Genomic DNA, 14,170 nt, shown 5'->3' with positions numbered 1-14,170 from the left:
GCCATGTGTCTTGTCTATTGTTCCCAGGTGTTTCTCGTTAGCCACGCCCCCTTGTTATCTTGTTTAGCTTGTTTGTCCTTGTAATTAAGCCCTGTGTTTCAGTTCAGTCCTTGTGAGTTCTTATGTTGTTATCGTCGATGTTGGTCGTGCTTTCCCTGAGTCCTGTTCATAGCCTGAGTCTTTGTCTAGTTTCCAGTCTGTCTAATAAAGTGTGCTGCATGTGGATCCTTCTTCCTCCTCGTTTCTACCGCATCATGACAGAAGAACTCACCACACAAGATCCAGCAGTATGTTCACCAGTGTCTCTTCCCCAGCCACCGAGCGGGAGAGAGGACATTCCTTTGAGGGGACCCGATTGGTCAAATTTCGCGGGACCCGTGGAGGCCGCAGTAGAGGAGGTGGTCGAGAAGAATCCCGACACCACTCTACACTCTGGCCTCTCTTTAACCCTGGGTTGGTGATGTCCAGTCCAGGGCTCCATCCGCCACTGTTTCCGTCTAGCCCAGAGCCCTCACCGCTGGTCTCGTCCGACCCAGAGCTTCCACCGCTGATCCCGTCCAGCCCAGAGCTTCCTTCGCCGCTGGTCCCGTCCAGCCCAGAGCTTCCTTCACCGCTGGCGCCGTCCAGTCCAGAGCCCTCGCCGCTGGCACCGTCCAGCCCAAAGCCCTCGCCGCTGGCGACGTCCAGTCCCGAGCCTTCTTCACCGTTGGTCCCGGCCGATCCAGAGACTGTTCAAGTCACGTCTGCCGATCCAGAGACTGTCCAAGTCATGTCTGCCCAGCCAGAGACTGTTTACGTCACGTCTGCCCAGCCAGAGACTGTTCACGTCACGTCTGCCCACCCAGAGACTGTTCACGTCACGTCTGCCCATTCAGAGACTGTTCACGTCACGTCTGCCCAGTCAGAGACTGTTCACGTCACGTCTGCCCAGCCAGAGACTGTTCACGTCACGTCTTCCCAGTCAGAGACCGTTCACGCCACGTATGTGACCGCAACACTGGCCATTATGGCCACAGCCATGTGGTGTGGGTGGGCTGCGCACACACTGGAGCCAGTGTCTGCTGTTCCTGAGCCCGAGCCGGTGTCCGTTCCTGAGCCCGAGCTGGTGTCGGATCCTGAGTCCGAGCCGGTGTCCGTTCCTGAGCCTGAGCCGGTGTCCGTTACTGAGCCTGACCCGGTGTCTGTTCCTGAGCCTGAGCCGGTGTCTGTTCCTGAGTCTGAGCCGGTGTCTGTTCCTGAGCCTGAGCCGGTGTCTGTTCCTGAGCCGGTGACTGCTCCTGCCTATGACCCCGTAACTACCCTCAAGAACTTTTTTTTGGGGGGGCAGTAGGTCCTCGCCGTGACAACTTAGGGGCCCACGGCCACCAGAAAGATTCTCACCGCCATGGCCGCCCGAGGGGTCTTCACCGCCATGGCCGCCCGAGAGGTCTTCACCGCCATGGCCGCCCGAAGGATCTTCACCGCCCTGGTTGCCCGAAGGGTCTTCACCGCCCTGGCCGCCCGAGGGGTCTTCACCGCCCTGGCCGCCCGAAGGGTCTTCACCGCCCTGGCCGCCCGAAGGGTCTTCTCCACCGTGGCCACCTGAACTGCCTGCTCCACCCTGGTCGCCTGCACAGCCTGGTCTGCCCACGCTCCATGGCCCAGGTCCGCCATGACTATGTCCTGGTCCCGTTCCCCTGTGCGGGCCTGGCCCTCCATCCCTCCCCCAGGACCACCTCCGCGTCACCACCCTCCTGAACTATTTTTGTTTTGTTTTGATGGGCGTCGGGAGCCGCCCATAGGGGGTAGGCTATGTCACGGTTTGGGTTTTGTGTCTTGTTCCTTGTTCTTGTATGTCATGTGATTCCCTGTTTGCCATGTGTCTTGTCTATTGTTCCCAGGTGTTTCTCGTTAGCCACGCCCCCTTGTTATCTCGTTTAGCTTGTTTGTCCTTTTATTTAAGCCCTGTGTTTCAGTTCAGTCCTTGTGAGTTCTTATGTTGTTATCGTCGATGTTGGTCGTGCTTTCCCTGAGTCCTGTTCATAGCCTGAGTCTTTGTCTAGTTTCCAGAGTGTCTAGTAAAGTGTGCTGCATGTGGATCCTGCTTCCTCCTCGTTTGTACCGCATCGTGACACTATGTAGGCTAAAGCTTGAAATGTCCACTTTAAAACAAACAAATTCGCATCGAAAGCTAATAGGCTACCTTCTGATTATGTAATCTGTATGAAAGGTGCATTTCTCTCTAAAGGTGGATCCGCCTTACAGCGGAGATGGAGATATGTTTTAGCCGACACTAATTTAGAAAACAATAGTTTATTAATAAACAATTAAAATGCATCGTTATTTTTTCAGACACATTTATTATCATTAGCCTATAACTCGCCTATAAATCACCTTTCTGTAGGCTGTGGTTCCAGAGACATAGGCCTATGGCTCTTCTCATTCAGCACTGTGGGAAAAATATAATTTCTAGGTTCTAATTTGGCCTTAGAAAACCAGTAAAATCTAAAAAAAATTCATATTAATTTGTAAATATTTTAAATGTTTAATAAAGGGGCAAAAAGTAATAAACAAAAATCTGAAAATCCGTCAATATTTATTTTTTTGCGCAGGATTTGGTGTGTACAGTTCAAATAAAAATTTTGGTGTTCAACTTTGCGTTTTAAAAATACAACTACCCGTTAACGTTAACTACGGGTTAAAAAAGGAAAAATGATTGGACACAAAAGTACACTGACCATTTGGACAGAATACGAGACATAGTTATTTATTAAATTCATAAAAAAGAAACAATAATTACAGGAATAGGCTACTGGATTCTAAACCTCAAAGAAATGCCACAATCAAGACCTCGGAGCAGAAATGAGGGAGAAACACCCAGAAACTCCTTAGGCTATATGTGCCGTTCGCAGTATAAGGGTGTTTCCCTGCCATTAATGCTTGGATAACACGCCTCGTCTCCTTTCATTAATAATAATAATGTCTAGTGCGGTGGCTGGGATATATACAAACCTACCAACGTCCGTTGCCATGATTTTTGGAATGACTTATCGCGCGAGAAAAAAATCCCGTTTTAGTCGCATAACATCAGTTAACGGAAACGCCGTCATTTCACAATAGTTTTTTTTCGACATTTAGAAAAAAGCGCAAAAGTTTTGTGCAAATCTGTAATGGAAATGCGGCTAGAGACGGCAAAAAGACGTGTCTGTGGCGTGAAGGAAGAAGCAGATGTTGAAATGTTAAAATGGAGTGTTGATGCCGGTTCGGGAGTGATGCCCTGACAAAACACGTTTATATTATTGCACTTGATTGTTATCTGATTTCCCCATCATGCACTTTTATTTATTATTATTAACTGTTGGCAAATTAAAATCGTTTGTAGTTATTTTCTGTAACTCTTTCCCTTTTTTTTCTTTTCACCTGGGTGTGGGGCCTTTGCCAGGTCTGCTGTTTGCTTGTGCAAGCAAGGGCAGCTGGAACATTTTTGGTTCCTAATGTACTAAAATGTGCTGTCTGGTAAAGTAATGCAACCAGGACTTCTTCCAACAGCACACGACCATGCATAAGCTGCCATTTGAGGTGGATTGTTGGTTTCAAGTGTGATCTAAAGAAAGTGATAGAAAGACTTTCATATATTTCACATCTTTATTTTGGCCTATCCCTTGTGTGCTGTTCATTTAGGGTGTACACTGGGGCTGTTTAGGGTCTCCAATAATATATGGGAATATACTACAAAATATAATGTGATGTATTACATAATACATTTCCATATATGGGAAACTAGTGCTTATATTTTTCAATATACTGCAATATACGCATTGACCATGTATGGCTATATATTAATACACATAAAATATTCATAAATCCTTTATCCTTTATTGTGTACATATATTATACATACATGTTCCCATTTAAATGTGAATGTATATGTAAGGTTGACGATTGGCCGAAGAATACCCATTAAGACTATAATTATTATATTTTGAAAGTAATGGTTGTGTACTCCTCAGCACAGTGATAGTCTCTTGGCTAAATACTTTAGATTAAATGTATGCAGGTGTGCTTGTGTTCCCTATCAGGGAACTCGAGCTGCGTGACAACGCTTTGACAACGCTTTGGGAACCCCCCTGCGTGAGTGCGTCATGAATAACGTATGAAATCAGTCCAATGGCGAGACGGAACGTCATAGGCGGGTGACGTCATCGACCAGGAAACTATATAAGCACCCCAAAACACAAGCGCGTCAGCTTCTGAGTCTTCAGCAAGCGCTCTGTGTGTGAAATATATATCAGTCTGTGTCTCAAAGTTTTTTTGTCTGTCCTTAGTATTATCTAGGCAGGAGTTTTTTACATATAAAAAAACTATAAAGAAAGGAGACTTTATAATGATGGCGAGCGAACAGCAGTTCAGAAAGTGTGTTTATCCCTGCCCACGCTATATCACGGGTGGGGACACTCACGATCTGTGTGTTGTTTGTATGGGAATGCAGCATGCCCAGTCAGCTCACGAGGGAGCTGATTGTGAGCATTGCGAGCGTATGTCAATGAAAACACTCCGCTCCTGCCGAGCCTGAGGAACTACTAAGGGTACCAGTCTCTCGAGACTGGCCTCTGGAATATTTTGAGTGGCAGACACAGTGCCCTGTAACGGTGCACCGGCAGGGAACAACTGGTCTAACCGCTCCACACCGCTCCTCGCAGCGAGCGAGCGTCCCTCGGGAAAGCGTTCGCTGGGACCGTCTACGCCACAGCACGCAGGCGGGATTGGCAGAACGGGCCCCTGAGGGCACCGAGAGAGAACGGGTGCCGTGTACTGCGGCGGACACCTTTCTCTCTTTGTGGGGACCAGTGTTGGGAACGTTACTTTAAAAAAGTAATTAGTTATAGTTACTCACTACTTGTTCCAAAAAGTAACTGAGTTAGTAACTGAATTACTCTATAATAAAAGTAACTCGTTACCAGGGAAAGTAACTATTTGCGTTACTGTTAAAAAAAAAAAGTTGCTATATGTCAAAAATTTTAGATTTTTTTTTGCAGTTTTCACAAGTCAGTTGAAATGAGTAGAACAGACAGGTGTTTGTACATAACTTTCTATATTTATTGCACGTCGACACGACAGACAGCAAGAGGTTTATCCTGCACTTCACTTCACTGCACTTATTAACCCACCTCCTCACTAGCTGTGTGAGCCAGGGGTGCGTTCGGATTACACAGTTTATTCAATCAATACATAGTAACGCACAAAAATGCCCTCGCGATTTTGTCACGAGTCATTTTGTACCCACCAGTTTTAGAAACAAATAAATAAAACATCTCCAGTTAACTAGCAGAGCATTCATTTAGTTCGCTATTAAATAAGAGATGTTTTGGTTTTGACCTCAAGCTGAGCGCTCGTTGCAGCAGCTGCATTTGTTCTCTTGTGGCGCGCGCGCAGTATTCACTCGGACGCGCTCTTCAATCTATCGCCGTTGTGGAGAGACTATTCATTCCGGTAAAATCACAAAATAAAATGCACTCAACCGTCCCGTGTCTCTGCTTGATATAGACTGTAACCACTGATGAACATATTCAGTTTTGATGGGAGAAAAAAATAACCTTTTTGAGCGTGGATTAGAAACTGTAACCTCTGACACGCTTGGCAAAAGTTCTACCACTACACCATTCAAGAACTCACACAATGATTGTGGATCGATGGATTTATTTACGGGCTGAGCAGAGAGGCTCCACAGTTTGTAGGCTGCCCAGCATTTCTGAAAATGCACTTCCGAATGCATCTCTGTCTGTCCCCAGCACATTTCAAACCAAACTGACGCCCGTGGTAACGCATCGCATTTAACGTCCAGTAACGTTAACGGCTTTGTGACGACGGGAAAAGTAATTAGTTAGATTACCCCGTTACTGAAAAAATAACGTCGTTACCTAACGCCGTTCTTTTAAACGGCGTTATTCCAAACACTGGTGGGGACCACCCTCAGTACCCTGACGTTTCTGGCGTCAGGGCTTCTTCTTCGACGAACCTGAGTTCTGAGGAACTGGATGTTAAAAGTGTAGATACTGCAGAGACTGGGGACTCGTCACTTCAGTCTCCTGCTAGTGAGGAGCTAATGGAGGTGTTGACTCGTGCAGTTGAAAAAATAAGCATTGAGTGGCCAGCTGATAGACAGGAGTCTAGATCTAAGAGCAAGTTGGATGAGAGATTTTTGCCATCTCGCGCTGCACCTCCACGCCGGTGTCTGCCGTTCTTTCCTGATCTCCACACAGAGGTGTCGAGATCATGGAAAAGACCGGTTTCGTCCAGAATATTCACACAACAAACATCTACATATTCGAATATTTCTGAGGCTAAGACTTATGGCTACGGGGCGATGCCTAAGGCTGAGGAAGTGTTGGCGAGCCACCTTTCTCCGGACACGGCACAGTCCTTTAAGACTGTTGCGTTGCCCACCAAACCACTAAGAAACACCTAGGCTTTGGTGGGCAAAGCTTACTCGGCGGCTGGACAGGCAGCATCTTGTTTGCACACGATGTCTATTCTACAAGCATATCAAGCTGATTTATTAAAAGACATTAGTGAGGGGGAGGAAATAAGTGCTGATGTGATAAGGGAATTACGTCAGGCAGCCGATCTCTCTCTCCGTGCCACCAAGGAGACGGCCAGATCAGTAGGCCGTTCTATGGCAGCCCTGGTGGCAACAGAGAGGCATTAATGGTTAAATTTATCAAACATGAAGGAGAAAGAGAAATCCTCCCTTCTGGACGCCCCGCTGTCGACTGCTGGCCTCTTCGGTGACTCCGTAAATACGGTCATCGAGAGGTTTCAGGAAGAAAAAAAGCAGGCGGCGGCGCTCCAGAAGTTCCTCCCCCTCAGGGTGCATGTCCCCGGGGCTGCTGGGCGGGAGCAGCCCCGGCCGTCGAGTAGCTCCTCGCACAGGGAGCAACAGAAAAGGAGTGTCGCGTCTCGTGCTCCTCCCAAGCAAGACTGGGCCGAGGCGCGGCGCTCTCAGACGAGGTCTTCCAGGGGCAAGGCCGATCTGAGAAAGGTTATTGTCGCCAGGAAGGCTTCGTCGAAGAAGAAGCCCTGACGCCAGAAACGTCAGGGTACTGAGGGTGGTCCCCACCAAGAGAGAAAGGTGTCCGCCGCAGTACACGGCGCCCGCTCTCTCTCGGTGCCCTCAGGGGCCCGTTCTGCCAATCCCGCCTGCGTGCTGGGGCGTAGACGTCCCAGCGAACGCTTTCCCGAGGGACGCTCGCTCGCTCCGAGGAGCGGTGTGGAGCGGTTAGACCAGTTGTTCCCTGCCGGTGCGCCGTTACAGGGCACTGTGTCTGCCACTCAAAATATTCCAGAGGCCAGTCTCGAGAGACTGGTACCCTTAGTAGAATTTTTGGCGGAGTGGAAAAGCCTTCCAAATATATCTCAGTGGGTCCTGCAGACTGTCGAGCACGGGTACGCGATTCAGTTCACGCCCACCACGCTTCAGAGGGGTTCTTCCCACAGTGGTGGACCCTGAGCAGGCTCTGGTTATGGAACAGGAGGTAAAAACTCTGCTGCTGAAGGGGGCTATAGAACGAGTTCTTCCTCCCAGCAGAGAGTTGGGTTATTACAGCTGATATTTCATCGTTCCAAAGAAGGATGGGGGGTTGCGTCCAATTTTAGATCTGCGTCTGTTAAATCTCTCAGTAGGGAAGCTCAAATTCAAAATGCTTACTCTCAAGCAGATCGTGTCACAGATCAGGTCCGAGGACTGGTTTGTCACGATAGATCTAAAGGACGCTTACTTCCACATTTCCATACTTCCACAACACAGGAAGTTCCTGAGGTTCGCTTTCGGGGGCAAAGCGTACCGATATCGGGTTCTTCCGTTCGGCCTAGCACTGTCTCCCCAAACTTTCACGAAATGTATGGATGCAGCTCTGGCTCCGCTGCGACTCCAGGGCATCCGCATTTTAAACTATATCGACGATTGGTTGATTCTGGCTCAATCGGAGCATCAGGCGATTCGGCATCGAGATGTCGTTCTCCCCCATATCAAAAAGTTGGGGTTGAGGCTCAACGCCAAGAAGAGTGTGCTTTCTCCAGTACAGAGGACCACTTTTCTGGGCATGGTGTGGGATTCGACGACGATGCAGGCACGTCTGTCTCCTGCTCGTATAGCTTCGATTCTCTTAGCCGTCAAACAGGCAAAGCTAGGCCAGTCACTCACTGTAAAAGAATATCAGAGAATTCTGGGTCTGATGGCAGCAGAGTCCAACGTTATACCTTGCGGCCTGCTGTACATGAGACCACTGCAGTGGTGGCTCAGGACCAAGGGGTTCTTCCTGAGGGGAAACCCGCTCCGCAAGATCAGGGTCATGCGACGGTGTCTCCGTGCCCTGGCTATGTGGAAATAACCTTGGTTCCTGTCTATAGCGGCTGTAGACAACGCAAAACAAAAACTTGCAGCCGTGAGGGGCTAAACACTGAGAGATGGAAAACACTGTGACGCGCAGAAACTCAGCTCCACTCGACGATCACCTTTCAATCATTTATATCACTTCAACACATAAAAGTACAACTGGCACTGCAGTTACCAAGTCATAAGGATTCCGTGTAAGTGTGGAAGAGTGCGAGTGCAGGTGCCGATGCGGGTGCGGTCAACAGAAAGTGTTCGCTCCCAGGCTCACCCCCTCTCTCTGTCAAAGCCATAAAACCCAGGTGATCCAGTGAAGCAAACATATAGACCACTATCACTTCCGCCCAAACTCCGGTGGACACGCCCTACACCTAGTGTTGTGAATATTGTGAATGAGACCATAAACATAGAACACATGGGAGACTTAATAATTATACAACTGCACATTATGTAGGAGATCAATACATTATGTAGGAGATCAAAATTATTTTTTTATTTTTGTAGGATAAGGCAGTCCGTTTAAAAGTGTCCTTTCTTCTTTAGACCAAACGAAATAAAGAGACAGAGTCCTTTGTCTTTGTAAAGAATAATCTTCACAATCACCTAGTCAGTCATGTAAAAGAAAAAGGCCCGTATGACAGTCAAGTTTAAAGTCAAAGTCTTTGAAGTTCAAAGGTCAGTTGGATATCCTCATGGCTCCTCTACTTCCTGTAAAAGGCAAATCTTAGTAATAGGCCTGTCCAAATAGCTGGTCTTCGTCCTAATTCGCACTTGACGAACAAGTCCTCTTCTGTCAGAGATAGTTTGCACAATCCTTCCTGTAAGCCATGAGTTGCGAGTCGTCAACTATGAGTACAATATCTCCAGTAAGGAAGTTGCGCTTGACACCAGACCACTTCTGACGCTCCTGAAGAAGAGGCAAGTATTCCTTAATCCAACGTTTCCAAAACAAGTCAGAGATGTACTGAACTTAGGGCTGGGCGATAAATCGATTTTATCGATTAACTCGAATGTGTAGTTTACAACGATTTTTTTTAATGAAAATCGGTTTTCTCTTTAACAACCGCTGACGCGCCCATCTGGGCTCCCGTAGTTCCGACCGGGCTCAGCGCTTGCCATGATAGAGATACACAAACAACATGGCAAATGAACAAGACCGCGGCAGCAGAAACACACCCGCCGAAAACATTTACAAACTGAATCTGCAGGGCTGTCAACTCTCACGAGTTCACTGTGAGAGACGCAATTGTCACTTTTTACACGCTCTCACGCACACATGCATTTTCTCACGCAGAGAAAAATCGCGAGGCAAAGAGCACACTGACACCGACAGACTAGACAGAGCAGGTTACTATTGATATGAAACAGATTCTCAGCTCTCAGATTCTGTCAATTTTATTACGAAATTCAAACAATAAACACCGTTTTGGCGCTTGTAAATGTGACGTGAAAGATCGCTGACAGATCTCAGTTCAAGCGGCACATGAACCGATCATCTGTTACTCCTCACTACTAACTTACCGAAATGTAATAAAATCGATCGATCAGTGTTTTTCAACCGCGGAAAGATGTCCATAAAACAGCTGGAGAACAACATATGCCACGTAACGTTACATTTACCTCAGGAATGCCTTTTAATTACCCATAGCACGCATGTTAGTTGGACTTAAAATAATTGCTATAGAGAGGAGTATTTTGCTAAATATGATAACTATATTACACATTTATTATATTTTTTACCTATATCATTAAAATATTATAACGTTGTTTGTTATTATAAAAACACAAATTATATTTAATTTGAGTTAGTTTTAACCTTTAATAATACCACCTGACAGGGTCTCTCTGTATGTTTACAGCATTAGGTGATTTATTTTTGGAGAACAATTAACATAACACATTAAGGTAGGCTATCTACTGTACCTAATATTTACCCAAAGGAATTGATATTGAATCAGTATCCGAATCAAATCACAAGAATTGAATTGAAATTGTGAAATTTGTGTTAAGCAATAATAAAAACAGTAGCATACCAGTCTTTGTACCATGTAAACATTGTGTTTACATAGTTAATAAACTTGATAAAATTATGTTTAGTTACCAAATAATTTGACAATCACAATAAACATTGTGATGCAAGTTCTTTTTTTTTTTTACACATCCCCCCAATCCCAATCCCCCCATTTTATGTAATGTTACATTTACACTATTTACAATGACAGGGCCTGCCCTGTCTTTTTGACTTGTTGTTTCTGATTGCACTGTAATCCAGATAATATCCCAGAAGGGAATATCAAAACAAAATAAAGTTAAAACTTGTTTTGAACAATTTCTTTGTCATCTACAGATTGATTTTTTTTTTAGGCCATATCGCCCAGCCCTAACTGAACTTGTTTCCATCTGCGACGAGCGTAGATGTCCTCCTTTTTGAACTGACCCAGTGGCAAAGATGGCATGATCTTGAGTAGCAACAGATGGTTAGGGGTTAATGGTTCCAAGTCGTTGGGATCAGTGGATGCCTTGGTAATAGGACGGCTGTTAATAATAGCCTCTGCTTCACAGAGAACTTTGTGAAGACTTTCCTCATCAAGGGTCTGCAACTTCAGGGTAGAATTCAGGACCTTCCTCACAGACCTTATCAACCTTTCCCACACCCCTCCATGATGTGATCCTGTGGGAGGATTGAAAACCCACTTATTCCTTTCTGAAGGAGAGTGTTGTTGATTAAAGCAAGATTCCAACCTTCCATTGCCTCTCTCAATTCTCTCTCTGCACCGACAAAGTTGGTTCCATTGTCTGGGCGCAGCTCTAATACTTGTCCACGTCTTGCTGTAAAGCGTCGAAGAGCATTAATAAAGGAATCTGTGTCCAAGGATGATGCAACTTTGATGTGGATCGCTCTTATGGAAAGGCATGTGAAGAGAACCCCATACCTCCAAGGATCCAATATCTTTGGCGCAGGCTAGCTAGCATGTGATTACGACCACTGTGTCCTACCTCTTGATGTATGTGCTGAAGAATTATGTCAGAAATGTGTAAATCTTTTGTCAATATAACAGGATGCTTCGATTCTTCCGGCATGGCCGCTCTGCTAAGTCGTCCTCCAACTCTCAGAACACCATCTTCAAGTATTGGATTGAGCTTGTAAATGTGACTAGTTCCTTTCACACTTTCTCCCTTTTGCAAGCTGTTGAACTCTCCTGGAAACCTCCTTCTCTGACAAAACTTAAAAATCTCCATCTCAGCTCTTCTGAGTTCATCAACTGAAAGAAGACCACTACCAGTCTGAGCCTTGATACTCTGCATCTCCTTTTTTATTTCTTTTCCTTGTTGGTCCTTATCCAAGCCGGAATGAGCAAGAGTCATGCTCAGTTGCTTCCTCTTCCTCTATTTCAATAACTTTTGTTTGATTTGTTCATTGTAAACAGCTGAAAGTCTGTACATTTTGCCAATAAATCTGCATTTGCAATGGGGGTTGAATAATTTTGATTACAACTGTATTATTTTATCTGCAAAGGTTTAAGTACTAAACAAAATATAGTTTTGGTAAAAAAAAAATTACATTCTTGCCCAAAATCAGTTTTTTCTTTATAAAATCTGCACAAACCTATTTACAGCCTTGAGAACCATTCATATGGGTTCTGGAAGGAAGTGGTTAAATAATGACATGTTCATAATAGGACTCCTAATTTATCCCTGATTGGTGGAATTGGTTGTGTTACAACTCTTTCCACGTTACAACCAAACCCGGTCTCTCCTTATTTATATACACATTTTGTTTACATATTATGTGTTTACATGCCGGTATATCATTATATTTATATATATTACATATATATATGTGTGTGTGTGTGTGCGTGTCTGTGTATATATATATATATAAATATATGTGTGTGTGTGTGTATACAATATATACACACAGAGACATATAATATATATAAATATAATAATATTATACAGACAAATATATTATGTAAACAAAAACATTTATGTCATAGACCCGATTAGTTAATTCGACATTGCGCGCACACGAACACACACGCACGCGCACACGCACACGCACACGCACGCACGCGCGCGCGCACGCACGCACGCACGCACGCACACACACACACACACACACATATATACACTCACCCAAAGGATTATTAGGAACACTTGTTCAATTTCTCATTAATGCAATTATCTAATAAACCAATCACATGGCAGTTGCTTCAATGCATTTAGGGGTGTGGTCCTGGTCAAGACAATCTCCTGAACTCCAAACTGAATCTCAGAAACCCCTTTTCCACCAACGCATTTTGAGAGCCGGTTCGGAGCCGGTGCCTGCGCGCGAACCAGTTCTTTGTGTTTCGACAGCCAAAGAACCGGTTCTCGGCCAGGAAAACTGGTTCCAAAGCGGCACCAACTCTTTGCTGGACTAGAACCGTTCTTTTACCACGTCATGCTTACGTCGGGGGCTGGGGGCAGGTTTAGATAACATATTTTCTGACATAATATAGGATCGCAAAGCCAGGAGAAACATTTGCAGAAACACGATGTAGCCATTGTAATTGTTATGCTTGAAGTTGGCGCAAGCGTTTCTAGTTTTTTTAATTAATTTTTTTGTTGAAAACGTTATGTAAGCAAAGGAGAAAACAGTCACAATATAGAACAAATAAATGGAAAGAAAAAAAAGACACAAGACAGGAGTACATAACTAATCAGAAAAGATTACATATCAAAGGAAAAGATTAAAAGACTTACATATTTCAATTGTTTTTAAAGCCTTCTTGGTTCACAAGTTAGAGATAATCCCAAAAGTAATGTTGTACTTGCAAGCGTTTCTAGCTAAGATGTATGGCGACGTACACAGTGACGTAACGACGTCGTTCGCTGGGCGCTCTAGTCAGTGGAAAAACAAACTCCGAACCAACTTTGAACCAGCACCAGTTCCGAACCAGTTCGTTTTTGGTGGAAAAGGGGTAAGAATGGGAAAGAAAGGTGATTTAAGCAATTTTGAGCGTGGCATGGTTGTTGGTGCCAGACGGGCCGGTCTGAGTATTTCACAATCTGCTCAGTTACTGGGATTTTCACGCACAAGCATTTCTAGGGTTTACAAAGAATGGTGTGAAAAGGGTAAAACATCCAGTATGCGGCAGTCCTGTGGGCGAAAATGCCTTGTTGATGCTAGAGGTCAGATGAGAATGGGCTGACTGATTCAAGCTGATAGAAGAGCAACTTTGACTGAAATAACCACTCGTTACAACCGAGGTATGCAGCAAAGCATTTGTGAAGCCACAACACGCACAACCTTGAGGCGGATGGGCTACAACAGCAGAAGACCCCACCGGGTACCACTCATCTCCAATACAAATAGGAAAAAGAGGCTACAATTTGCAAGAGCTCACCGAAATTGGACAGTTGAAGACTGGAAAAATGTTGCCTGGTCTGATGAGACATTCAGATGGTAGAGTCAGAATTTGGTGTAAACAGAATGAGAACATGGATCCATCATGCCTTGTTACCACTGTGCAGGCTGGTGGTGGTGGTGGTGTAATGGTGTGGGGGATGTTTTCTTGGCACACTTTAGGCCCCTTAGTGCCAATTGGGCATCGTTTAAATGCCACGGCCTACCTGAGCATTGTTTCTGACCATGTCCATCCCTTTATGGCCACCATGTACCAATCCTCTGATGGCTACTTCCAGCAGGATAATGCACCATGTCACAAAGCTCGAATCATTTCAAATTGGTTTCTTGAACATGACAATGAGTTCACTGTACTAAAATGACCCCCATAATCACCAGATCTCAACCCAATA

The sequence above is a fragment of the Rhinichthys klamathensis genome, unplaced genomic scaffold (assembly GCF_029890125.1).
Source record: "Rhinichthys klamathensis goyatoka isolate OS25496 unplaced genomic scaffold, OSU_Roscu_1.1 h1tg000305l_1, whole genome shotgun sequence".
NCBI classification, from domain to species: domain Eukaryota; kingdom Metazoa; phylum Chordata; class Actinopteri; order Cypriniformes; family Leuciscidae; genus Rhinichthys; species Rhinichthys klamathensis.
Note: the sequence above shows the minus strand (reverse complement) of the source record.